The sequence below is a fragment of the Balaenoptera physalus genome, assembly GCF_965194825.1.
Source record: "Balaenoptera physalus genome assembly, chromosome: 4".
NCBI lineage: Eukaryota > Metazoa > Chordata > Mammalia > Artiodactyla > Balaenopteridae > Balaenoptera > Balaenoptera physalus.
In genome coordinates this window covers 84,767,917-84,780,971 of record NC_138891.1, presented here as the reverse complement: position 1 = coordinate 84,780,971, position 13,055 = coordinate 84,767,917, and the positions used below count along the sequence as shown (strand labels likewise).

The 13,055-nt window shown below is 39.2% G+C and overlaps 1 long non-coding RNA gene across 3 annotated transcripts in view; it reads left to right on the top strand.

Annotated features, from left to right (window-relative positions):
• The window catches only part of LOC309659886, a 372,324-nt gene that overhangs the window by 129,298 nt on the left and 229,971 nt on the right, over positions 1–13,055 (top strand). Inside the window, exon 3 of one of the 3 annotated variants that reach the window (XR_014263021.1) lies at positions 9,208–9,261. The exons of the other annotated variants lie outside the window; for them this stretch is intronic. This is a non-coding gene — a long non-coding RNA (uncharacterized lncRNA). The remainder of the gene's footprint in view (positions 1–9,207; positions 9,262–13,055) is intronic. 3 annotated transcript variants of the gene reach the window in all.

Below are 13,055 nucleotides of genomic sequence, written 5' to 3'. Positions count from 1 at the left end.
TATGAGAAATCTCATTTCTATATTCTCTAACCTGTATTTTTTTGGTGTTCAGTGGGTAAGTATACAGGCCCTTGGGGTTCTTTCATTTTATTTCTGCTGACACTGCTGCTCTCCCTTTCTTTATCACACAAGTATTGGGAAAACTATTCTCTGCTTTTATATAGCTGAGATCAGATGAATTTTAGAAAAGGAACTTTGCTAAAGGACCCATGGAGAAACAAAAGAGAAACAAGAAAAGAAAGCATGCAGCACACTCAAATGTGCCTCAAAACACCATCAGACAAACATAATATAGGTTTCTGACATTCCAATAGCTAATTCTTGCCCAGTAAGCAAGCCCAGTTCTAATCTATATCCTATACAAGGGCCAAATTTAGAGAATCCTCTTTTTGTTTCCCTCCCATGCCCCCTCTACCAGAGTCCGTGTTCAAACAGAACAGATTATCTGTAAAATCCAGTGGAAAAAATCAACGGTATTACAGGTACTTGAGTCATCCTTGGTAAAACAATCAAACTTTCCTTAAGAATCCATCATCATAAAAATAAATTGAGAAGAGAGATTCACTTTTTTTCCTCCCATAAAGGATGAGGTCACTAAGGAAGTTTTTTCTTTCCTCTGTGGCAGAGTTCATCCTTAGACATTCAGTATCTTGGTAGAAATATCAGTTCTCGCTTGTGTCTCTCAAAGGGCAGAGGGGGCATCTACTCATCCATTCATTAAACTAACTTTTTCTGACAGCTCACTATGCATCTGTCAGTAACTTACCAGGCCCTAGGTTCACAGCAATAAAAGGGTCCATCCGTTGTCCCCAAGAGGCAGGAGTTGAGGGGAGCAGGGCTAACACCTAAGGAACCATTTGTAGTACAACATGGTGAGAAGACTGATAAAAGTTAGCAGAGAGAGCACACAAGAGCAACATCTCAGTTGTGTATGATGCAAAGAAAGGGTGTCTGGGAAGGCTTCTTGGAAATAGTGATTTGTGCTTGAACAATGAGTATTTGTTAGCCAGGAGAGGAAAAAAAGGATATTGGTGTCAAGGAAAGGCACTGAAGCAAAAAATAAAAAACTATCTGGATTTTGTATATATCTGCTTTCAGGACACAGTAAAGTTCTCCTAGATGTTCCCTGAATAGTAAATCCAACTGGTCATCTGATAGGACACTGGAATGAGACTCACAGATTGCTTCTAAACTCTTACACAAGTTGCTTTATCAATCTAAGCCTTAATTATTTTACTTTTAAAAGGCAGAAGCGGTATTCTTAATGAACTTTACTGTTCTAACATTGTATGCTCTCCTCAGAAGAGTATTTTTGTCTCTAAATAGGTAGTAGAGATATCCAGAAGGGACTTTTTGTAGTGTAATTGGAATCCTGGGATGGTTGGAGAGATTTGGTGTGGGACAACTGAGAGGACTGGAATTGTAGATAGATTGAAAGGCAGGGCTGTGGCTTCATTTGGGAGTGGATCAGAGGAGGGAAAGACGGTAGAGATGGTTGTAATGCACTTGGATTGTAGGAGATTCAGGAAGGATCCACTTCTATTTGTTGTACACATAGTTTTGTGTGTGTGTGTATGTGGGGGGGGGTGCGTGTGTGTGCGTGTATCATTCTGAAATTCATAAAGTGTGGTCTTGTATAACAGCAGTGTGCTGTGTGCATCTGCTCAAAGGAATTATGGCCCAGGGATGAATGAATGAATGAATGTATGAATGTCTCTCTTTCTTCCTTTTTTTTTCCTTCTCTTCCTCCCTTCCCTTCTTTTTGACTTGTTCAGAAGGAATTCCTAATCTTGTCACTTTTCCAAAAAGAAAATGCTAAAAATACTAACTGAAGAGATATCATTGTTGAGGACGATCCCTTTATTAAAGTGTAGTAAATACTGAAACATAAGCTAGTGTCCTCTGGGCTGAATACTAGACATATTTGGTCCATAAAATATGTTTAAAGATCACAAGCCATAATTTAAAACTAAGATTTCACATACAAATTTGAATTCCTAGCTTCTCTTATAAAGTCACAAAACTTGATAGCATTGGAACACTAATCTTAATGACAACAATTAGTTGGACTTGAGTAGTATTTGCCCCCTTTACATGGAGTATGTGCTTCTAACTTAAATGCTTTGTGTCTCAGTTTTCCTACCTTTACATTGGGGGATAGTAAGGGAACCTCATGGTTTGGAGGGTTAAATAAATTAATATGTGTAAAACTCTTCAACTCATGCCTGGTACAGAATAACTGCTATATCAGCGTTTGCTGTGATTATGATTATTATTCCTTCCCAATTAAACATAGCCTTTATCACTTGCTATTGTCTTCCATCCATCCTGAGTTTCTCATTTATGTTTCCTGCCTGGCTTCTATAAACATTTGTGTTTTGATCTCTGCTGTAGGCTTTTCACATTTGTGGATTTGACATTTGTGATTTTAACCACTCTAAAGCTACCCAAATATCTATGACTCATTGAGAATTGTGATTTTGTTGAAGCAAAAATTAGACTCACTCATCTTGAAGGCCTGGTCAGCAGAAGCAAACCACTTAGTTTCTGAGTGGGCCTGGCTCAGCATCCACTTCTCATGTGGTGCTGTTGGACTCCTGTTCTGTGCAGTAACTCTCCTGAGGGGCTACCTAAAGGGAAACATCTATTGTAGTGTTCATTTGGCCATCAACACATGCCTTCTGTGCACCTCAGGAGAGTGCCTTTTTCACTGTGATGCAATGTTAGCCCTGCTTCCATAATAAACACTCTAATAAAATATTATTCTATGGCTCAAAGGGTTGGAACACTTGAAAAATAAAGTTCTGAATACAATTGTGAATAATTTCTATGAGAAGAAAAAGAAGGGATGTAGTTAGAAATGAATTGGCTGCACAGAGAGTGCCTGCCAACTCAGCTTTTTTAATGGACCCACAATCATGATGGTAAGACGAGCATCAACAATGAATCCAAAAAGGGGTGTCAGGTACCTGGATAAATAGTTGAGGAAAGCAAAAATCCAGCAGGAGCTCACCTTTGAGAAAAAAAAAAAAAAGACAACTAAGAATAATAAAGGATCTTGGGTTGAAAGAAGAAGAAAAAATACAGGCAAGGCCTGCAGCTGCAGAAAGATAAATGTGATACTAAGAGATAATGGAAAAATAGAGAGAAGGCAGAACTTTCTGACTCAGATCTTGTGATCATCTTTTCTGGTAACCAGAGGTGTCCAACAATGGAATAAGTTGCCTGGCAAAGTTGTAATTTTTTTAGACATTGAAAGGGTTCAAGCAATGGCTAGAAAATCACTGGTCAGGGTGCAGAGCCATCAGGCTCTTGCTCCCAGAGATTCCTCTGCTCAGGTGGACTGGGGACATGAGTTCTACAGAAAGGTCCTGAATCCCTCTCCTGCACTAAGGAAGTACCACTAGGACAGACCCTACTCTCTCAGCTCATCGCTTGCTATCTTGTTTCTGATTCTCTTCCCAGCTCTTTGGATTGGTGTTTTATTTGATTGGCTCTTAGTTTGATTCACTTTTTTTTAAAAGTCTCTTAAGCATATTTTACCCATCTGAAGTTCAGCCCAGTCTCCGGACCCTTTCCTGTAGCTTGAAACTGCTAGTTTAAGGAGAAAAATGAGAGAATATGTTATCATAAATCTAGTGGCCAAATGAAGGAATCTCATTTTTTTCTTCATTTTTATGAGCCTATTTTTCTTTCCTGTTTTATGAAATTGCACTGTAAGTAGGATATTTGGCAAAATTGCCTTTGTAGATCAGTTCACGTATTTGGAAGATGATTGTATGATTTTACAGCATTTGGAGAAACAGACCGTCACATTTTCCTAATAAGGGCTAGGGAGAGAAGGAGGTGACTACAGAAATTGCAAAAAGAGGTGGGAAAGTTATTTTTGTCTTATCCCTTTCTCCTTCTACTAGAGTTAAGTTTTTTCCTGTTAGTAAGAAGGCACGCTGCTCTGCCTCCACTCCCCTGTGACAGGTCTGCAAAGGCCAGAAATGACCCTTGCATCTGACCACAGCATTATGCTATAGCTGCATTCAGGAGTCCTCATGGTGCTGCCGTTACATTCCTCTTTGGCTTTGCGGGCTGAACTGGAGTGCAGAGTGGCAATTGGCCCTTAGCTAAATATAGCTGCGGATATTGCTTGCCCAGCTCTTGGCTATCTTAATAGGGATTGTTGCTTGGTCACAAGAGTATAATTAATGTGCCTCTCTTCCTAGGTGACAGAAGTTACCTTTAAAGAATTGGCTAAGCATGTTCCTTCTGTAAGTTCCAATTCCCCCATCAGAAAATTATGAAACTTAATAAAAATTTTGCAATGATCATAGTAGGTTATGTGTTATAAGTGTGCTTTCAAGATACAGAGAAATATTGCTGAAATCGCACACTGGGGAAGAGGGGTGGCAGTATAGATGGAGGGGGAGAAAACACAGAGAAAAGTTCTTTCTTGTCCTAAAAAAAAATAGAAAATATTTCTAGGGCATGGTGTTCCATAGAACACACTGAATGGACAGTCTTGTGAAACCCAGAGGCAAACAGTGGAGTTTTGCCCCACTGAGTTGCCATTATGGATAATCTCTCTCTCTCTCTTTCCCCCCTGGGTATCCTTGTCTCTTTCTCTGTTTTTGAACCTCTATTACTATCTACTTCTTGTACTCTGCTTGTTTTTCTTTTTCTTCCTTCCTCCTGTATCGTATAACTTAACTTCTATGCTTCAGTTCGTCTCTCTTTCATTCATTTATATACTGGGACCACTTCTTCTGTCTTCCCTGTGTATGTGGCCACCCCCACCTGTCCTCAGGCATTGACTCATGGTGTTGACATCCTTTCCCACACACCTATACCCACACACTTCCTGTACTTCATGGCTTCAATCGTTCCTTTGTTGGTGTACTCCTTTGCCAGCACTGACTCAGTGGGGCTTCCTCTGCAATTCTGTGTTGGTGTCTGTTTGGATCAATGTCATTTTAGTCTGACATGCAAATAAAGCACCACTGAAGGTTGTTCCTACAGAGCAGAAAGCATGGGAAATGATCTGGGCAATGAAAGGCAATGCCATCTGACTGTAAACTCAGTAACATGACTTTTGAACCTCACTGTTCTTAATGAGTCCTTGCACACATAATCTTTTTAATGAGCTCTAGGTCTTTCCCCACATTAAATGGTTCAGTTCAGGAATTTTTAGTTTTTGTTTACTATTTGGTATTGTTTGTAAAAATATCTACCTTCTTAAAATTTAATTTTATTTAATGGTCTATTCATTTACTTTTTTAAAAAGACTTTATTTTTTAAGTAGCAGTTTTAGGTTCACAACAAAATTAAGAGAAAGGACCTGAGGTTTCCCATAACCCCCTGCTCTCACACATGTTTAACTTCCCCTGTTATCAACATCCTCTGTCAAATATCTAACCTTTTTAAGCTTCTAGTTGTATGATTTTTTTTCCAATTTGTTATGGCATTTATCTTCCAACCTAAAACCTTCTCCAGAAGGAGTTAGTTCCCTTTATCTCTGTTCTACCATAGCAATTTGTCTATGTTTCCATTGTGCCATGTCTCATGCTGTATTATAATTATATGTTTACATGCATCACTTTCTCTTGAGGACAATTTTTTTTAAAATTTTCTTTCAGTCAGTGCCAAGAAGATTGTATAGCAGCTACAGCGTTGACCTTTCTAAACGTGTGGCAGAATATGGTCATGCCTGTTCTCAGAAAGCACCTAAATTAACAGAAATGGAAAAATCTTAGGTCCAACAATGCAGAGTCAGATAATAAGAGTTGCATAATCTGAGGTGGAGGTTCAGAAATAAAGGGATCACACAATCAAAAATTTAAGTACCCAGAACCCTTAAAATGAGTCTGTATAATGCTGCTTTGCTAAGGAGCATAACTTTGCTCTATATGGAAGCATAGGTTATATCTGTGCACCTTCATGCCACTCCCACAGGGGATAGAAAAGATCTTGGGAAACTCCTTTTCAGATACTCTGCTCTGGCTGGTTCCTTTCCCCATGCTGACTGCCTGTCAGCACCACCACCCTAGATATCCTACCTCCAAGAAACAGAAGGGTGCCCAGGGAGCTTTTTTCACTCTGATATAACTCTTTGTCTCTGTGGTTCTCCTATCGTTTTGATGTTTGAGAAAGTTTGGACATAGAATTGGCCAATGTCCATGAGTTTTTTCCTCAGTTCCTCAAATCTAGTCCTTATCTTTTTAGACCTGGATCTAAGATAGAATTTAGTGAATGAATTTGCCACAGAATCATAGTTTGATATTTTAATTCCCATCATATTCACAGGTTCTGCCTCCACTCAAGGGGAGGGAATTATACAGGGAGTACACACCAAGGTGTGGGAATTTGGTGGGCCATTTTAGAATTCTGCCCACTACAATAAGCAAAGGAAAAATAAACTTGTGTTACAATTTCTATATTAAGATTCTTTTGACTGCAAGTAGCTATATCAATTCTAAATAACTTAGGCTAAAAAAGAATTAATTGGACATATGCTAGACAATCTTACAGATTCCAAGGAAGAACTGGGCAACCAGCCATTGGGAGTAGGTTCTGGGAAAGTCCTAGAGACCTCAGTTAGTGGACCAGTTCTTCAATGAACCAAAGTAATTGTGCCTCTTAGTTCGAAAGTATAGTAAATTCCTGGGAGAAAATTTGGGGATAGGTGCCCACCCTAAATCAGTCAAATACAACCTGGGATAGGGTCTCATAGTATACACATAGTTATGGAACCCACTCCTCTATACTGGGAACAGTTATCAGAGAAACACTAATCACTGTGAACTATTCAACTACCCCAGTGGGAGTCTATGCCACAGTGAGGCAAAATGATGCAGTGTTGACATATATCAGTAAGTTTTGTGTAGCTAGCACGAAAAATGTCAGCCAGATAGAAATGATTAAAGTGTTATGTTGTTTAAGTTATATTAAAATACTTAAATTTTCAGTGTTATAAATTTGTCTATTTTGGTTAAACTGTTGCATTTTAACTGATGCAATTTAAAGAGCATTAAACCACAGTCTATATCGTTTTAACTATTTTCAATAGTTTTCAAATGTTTCCAATAAGTAGGATATGTACCCTTCCTGCCTTGGAAGTTTGGAAGTGCGTGGGAAATGCTCCCTGTTCCCCAGGTGTTCCCACACCATGTCTCACTTGTGAGATGGACAGGTGGGGTTAAACTGGGTGGAAGTAATTTGAGAAAAGTTTAGGCATTGTATGCTAACTACACCTGTCACTGCAAGACCCCCTCTGCCACCATACTTCAGCCTTTGACATAGGTGGGTTCGACATTGCAGTTTCTGATGTTCATAAGCAATACTGAAAAAATTATATATATTTTACTTTTGCTGAGGCATGAATTGGAGCCATGTGTACTGGGAGACTGAGGTGGAGTAGTGAGACGCTTTGCCAGTGAGTGAGCACTGCTGACCACACAGACCCTGAAACATTTATTTAAACATTTATTTTGTCCCTACTACTGTTGTACATTTTATAAGATGAGAGGAATTAATTGCAATAGTGGTGTTCACCTTGGTTTCATTAAATTTCCAAGGTGTGTTTGTTTTTTAATATAATGATTTTATGTGCAGTTTAATATATATTTATATAATACTTAACAGATTATAAAGCACTTTTCTATATACTATCTCTCTTGATTCTCACATAACCCCTTAAGGCAGTCAGGTAAACCCTATTCAGAAGGAAGAAGTCAGAGGGCATTGGAACTGAATGTTAGATTCTGGAGCAGGATCCCTTGTCTTTTGACTTCCACCCTTGTGCCTTTTCAATAAAAAGGTACCTTTGTTTCTGTCTGAAATTGTGACTGCCAGTGAAAATAACAAAAGCCTAGCATTAGCATACCAGTGAGGTCTCAATAAATATTCAATGTGACTAGATGGCCATTTTTTTTTTCTCAATTGAGAGTCCAGGAATCTCTTAGTTAAATGTGGAATCATCCTAGTAATGTTTTTTCTCTTTGGGCTTTGTTCCTAGAAGCTCTTTGAAGCACAAACAAAATAGACTCATCCATTATAATTATTATTTATTTTTTAACATCTTTATTGGAGTATAATTGCTTTACATTGTTGTGTTAGTTTCTGCTGTACAACAAAGGGAATCAGCTAGACATATACATATATCCCCATATCTCCTCCCTCTTGCGTCTCCCTCCCACACTCCCTATCACACCCCTCTAGGGAGTCACAAAGCACCAAGCTGATCCCCCTATGCTATGCGGCTACTTCCCACTAGCTATCTGTTTTACAATTGGTAGTGTATATATGTCCATGCCACGCTCTCACTTCTTCCCAGTTTACCCTTCCCCCTCCACGTGTCCTCAAGTCCATTCTCTATGTCTGCATCTTTATTCCTGTCCTGCCCCTAGGTTCTTCAGAACCTTTTATTTTGAATTCCATATATATGTGTTCACTCTGTATGACAGACTCTAGGTCCATCCACCTCATTACAAATAACTCAATTTCATTTCTTTTTATGGCTGAATAATATTCCATTGTATATATGTGCCACATCTTCTTTATCCATTCATCTGTCGATGGACAATTAGGTTGCTTCCATGTCCTGATTATTGTAAATAGAGATGCAATGAACATTGGGGTGCATGTGTCTTTTTGAATTATGGTTTTCTCAGGGCATATGCCCAGTAGTGGGGTTGCTGGGTCGTATGGTAGTTCTATTTTTAGTTTTTTAAGGAACCTCCAAACTGTTCTCCGTAGTGGCTGTATCAATTTACATTCCCACCAACAGTGCAAGAGGGTTCCCTTTTCTCCACACCCTCTCCAGCATTTATTGTTTGTAGATTTTTTCATGATGGCCATTCTGACCGGTGTGAGGTGATACCTCATTGTAGTTTTGATTTGCATTTCTCTAATGATTAGTGATGTTGAGCATCCTTTCATGTGTTTGATGGCAATCTGTATATCTTCTTTGGAGAAATATCTATTTAGATCTTCTGCCCATTTTTTTGATTGGGTTGTTTGTTTTTTTGATATTGAGCTTCACGAGCTGCTTGTATATTTTGGAGATTAATCCTTTGTCAGTTGCTTCATTTGCAAATATTTTCTCCCATTCTGAGGGTTGTCTTTTTGTCTTCTTTATGGTTTCCTTTGCTGTGCAAAAGCTTTTAAGTTTCATTAGGTCCCATTTGTTTATTTTTGTTTTTATTTCCCTTTCTCTAGGAGGTGGGTCAAAAAGGACCTTGCTGTGTGATTTATGTCATAGAATGTTCTAAGGTATGTTTCCTTATTTATTTTCATTTTGGTTGCTCTGTCTGTTGGTGAACATGGGGTTTTAAAGTCCCCTACTATGATTGTGTTACTGTCGATTTCTCCTTTTATGGCTATTAGCATTTACCTTATGTATTGAGGTGTTCCTATGTTGGGTGCATAAATATTTACAATTGTTATATCTTCTTCTTGGATAGATCCCTTGATCATTATGTAGTGTCCTCCTTTGTCTCTTGTAATAGTCTTTAAAGTCTATTTTGTCTGATATGAGAATTGCTACTTCAGATTTCTTTTGATTTCCATTTGCATGGAATATCTTTTTCCATCCCCTCACTTTCACTCTGTATGTGTCCCTAGGTCTGAAGTGGGTCCCTTGTAGACAGCATATGTACAGGTCTTGTTTTTGTATCCATTCAGCCAGTGTATATCTTTTGGTTGGAGCATTTAATCCATTTACATTTAAGGTAATTATCGATATGTATGTTCCTATTACCATTTTCTTAATTGTTTTGGGTTTGTTTTTGTAGGTCTTTTCCTTCTCTGTGTTTCCTGCCTAGAGAAGTTCCTTTAGCATTTGTTGTAAAGCTGGTTTGGTGGTGCTGAATTCTCTTAACTTTTGCTTGTCTGTAAAGGTTTTAATTACTCCATCGAATCTGAATCCTTGCTGGGTAGAGTAATCTTGGTTGTAGGTATTTCCCTTTTATCACTTTAAGTATGTCCTGCCACTCCCTTCTGGCTTGCAGAGTTTCTGCTGAAAGATCAGCTGCTAACCTTATGGGGATTCCCTTGTGTATTATTTGTTGCTTTTCCCTTGCTGCTTTTAATATTTTTTCTTTTTATTTAATTTTTGATAGTTTGATTACTATGTGTCTTGGCATGTTTCTCCTTGGATTTATCCTGTATGGGACTCTCTGTGCTTCCTGGACTTGATTGACTATTTTCTTTCCCATATTAGGGAAGTTTTCAACTATAATCTCTTCAAATATTTTCTCAGTCCCTTTCTTTTTCTCTTCTTCTTCTGAGACCCCTATAATTCGAATGTTGGTGCATTTAATGTTGTCTCAGAGGTCTCTGAGATTGTCCTCAATTCTTTTCATTCTTTTTTCTTTATTCTGCTCTGCGGTAGTTATTTCCACTATTTTATCTTCCAGTTTACTTATCCGTTCTTCTGCCTCAGTTATTCTGCTATTGATTCCTTCTAGAGAATTTTTAATTTCATTTATTTTGCTGTTTATCATTGTTTGTTTGCTCTTTATTTCTTCTAGGTCCTTGTTAAACATTTCTTGTATTTTCTCATTCTATTTCCAAGATTTTGGATCATCTTTACTATCATTACTCTGAATTCTTTTTCAGGTAGACTGCCTATTTCCTCTTCTTTTGTTTGGTCTGGTGGGTTTTTACCTTGCTCCTTCATCTCCTGCGTATTTCTCTGTCTTTTCATTTTGCTTAACTTACTGTGTTTGGGGTCTCCTTTTCACAGGCGGCAGGTTTGTAGTTCCCATTGTTTTTGGTGTCTGCCCCCAGTGGCTAAGGTTGGTTCAGTGAGTTGTGTAGGCTTCCTGGTGGAGGGGACTGGTGCCTGTGTTTTTGTGGATGAGGCTGGATCTTGTCTTTCTGGTAGGCAGGACTGAGTCCGGTGGTGTGTTTTGGGGTGTCTGTGAACTTATTATGATTTTAGGCAGCCTCTCTGATAATGGGTGTGGTTGTGTTCCTGTCTTGCTAGTTGTTTGGCATGGGGTGTCCAGCACTGGAGCTTGCTGGTCGTTGAGTGGAGCTGGGTCTTAACGTTGAGACAGAGATCTCTGGCAGAGCTCTTGCCGATTGATATTACGTGGGGCTGGGAGGTCTCTGGTGGTCCAATGTCCTGAACTCAGCTCTCCCACCTCAGGGGCTCAGGCCTGACACCCGGCCAGAGCACCAAGACCCTGTCAGCCACACGGTAGTTCTGTGATCTTGGACCAGGCAGTTAACTTCTCTGTGCCTCAGATTTCCTTTTGTGCAACACCTCCTTGCCCCACAGGCCCAGTCAGGTGTGAGGGAAGGGCTGTCACTCACAGGCTGTGCAGGGAGGAAGCCCGTGAGGCTGGCGCATGACGCTGGTGCAGGACTGAACTGCGCATGCCTATAATCATTTTTTAATTTCTTTCCAATATGGGCATCAGGGAGAAAGGACACTGAGTGGTAGAAAAGAAGTGATATGGAGCTAGTGATGGGTTGGGCCTTGGGGAATCCCTGGGAGTCCAACAATGCAATACACCAGTCTTAATTAACAGAGAAGTGAATTGTATACAGTCATACCCACAGTTTAGTTACATCTTCTATTCCTTTGTTAAGTTAAAAAATACTGGACATGAGTATATGTGTGTGGGGAAGTGATGTTAGTGACAAAGTGGGCTGGAAGGGGCAATGATAGATAATGGTCTTATATTGCCTTTTGTGACCTCAACAGTCTTCTGGGCTGGTAGTTAGTCTTTTGACTCACAGCTGTGCTTTGCTAGTTGGTTGATGTTCCAGGTATCATTTTTGTAAGTGAAAAACAAAATGAAAAATAAATGCAGCATACCTGTTTTGTATCCTTTAAAGATACAGTGATGACTTTTTAAATATAATGTTGCCCTAGGGCTCTGTATGGTCCTGAAAGTCTGCTATGTTCAAGATGTGTATAAAGCCCAAAGGCAATATTGCATGATTAAAGAAAAGATTTTTGCCAAGCCAATAAACATATGATGCTTTAGTGTCCTTCACATTATCAATCCTTTGTATTAACATCCTTTCCTTCACCTCCTCTCTTTACCACCTGTGATACAGGTTTTGAATCACTACTCTCGAGGTGATTTTTTGTGATTTAGTGATAGTGTATCTTTGGTAATTTTTTCCACCTCTCTAATTGTTCATTCTTTCAATTTTTGAGTCTCCCTTTTTTCTACCAGAACAACCATTTTCCCAAGGTCTATTGAAGAGAAAGATTATCTTGTTACCAAATTAGCAATAAATTGCTAGTAATTTTAGGGAACTTTGCATTTAAAAGAGGAAGTGTAAACAACTTTTGAATAGGGGAATTTTCTTGATCAATCAGTAGGTTTCACAGATGAGGAAGTGGGCTAAAAACTGGTCAGGAATTAACCCAGTTAGTAAAGGATGCAGGTGAGATTTGTCTTCCTCCAAAATCTGATCTAATTTTACTGCCTAGCAATGCTGACCACAAAGGAAAGAGTTTCTTATAGGGGGATTTCCTAATAATGAGAATTATGAAACTTTAAAGGATAGGGTTGTGAGGTCTTGCAAAGAACTCTCAGGCCTCATTGTATTTATTTTGCTCAAGGAAAACCTTACTGCCCAGAACGAACTTTGGTAAAAAGTAAACCCTGCTTTCTTCTCTTTGTTAGGGTAGGCTCATTGAGGAAAAAAAGAAAAAGGTAGCAGCGAGTGGGAAGTAGAGCAACATCAGTTCTGTGCTGTCCTAAGCTCTTCAGTTTCTCCCTGCACACAAGTACAGATCTATGTTAACCACAGCCTGGAGAGAGTATGTCTGGTCATGCTCAGAATGGGAGAGCATAAAATAATCTACCATTTATCTCTCTGAGGGATGTAGAATCACTCTTAACCTGCCCACTAATATGGTTAGGGCTCAGTAGGGTTGAGTGGTGGGGATGAAGCTATGTGTACAGTGCTTAAGATGGGGAGTCTGGTATCAGTCAGACCCAGGTTTGAGGCCTGACTTTGCCATTTATCAACTACGGAACTTCAGGCAAGTTAATTACCATCTTCACTTAAGAGATGAGATAACATCAGGGCCTACC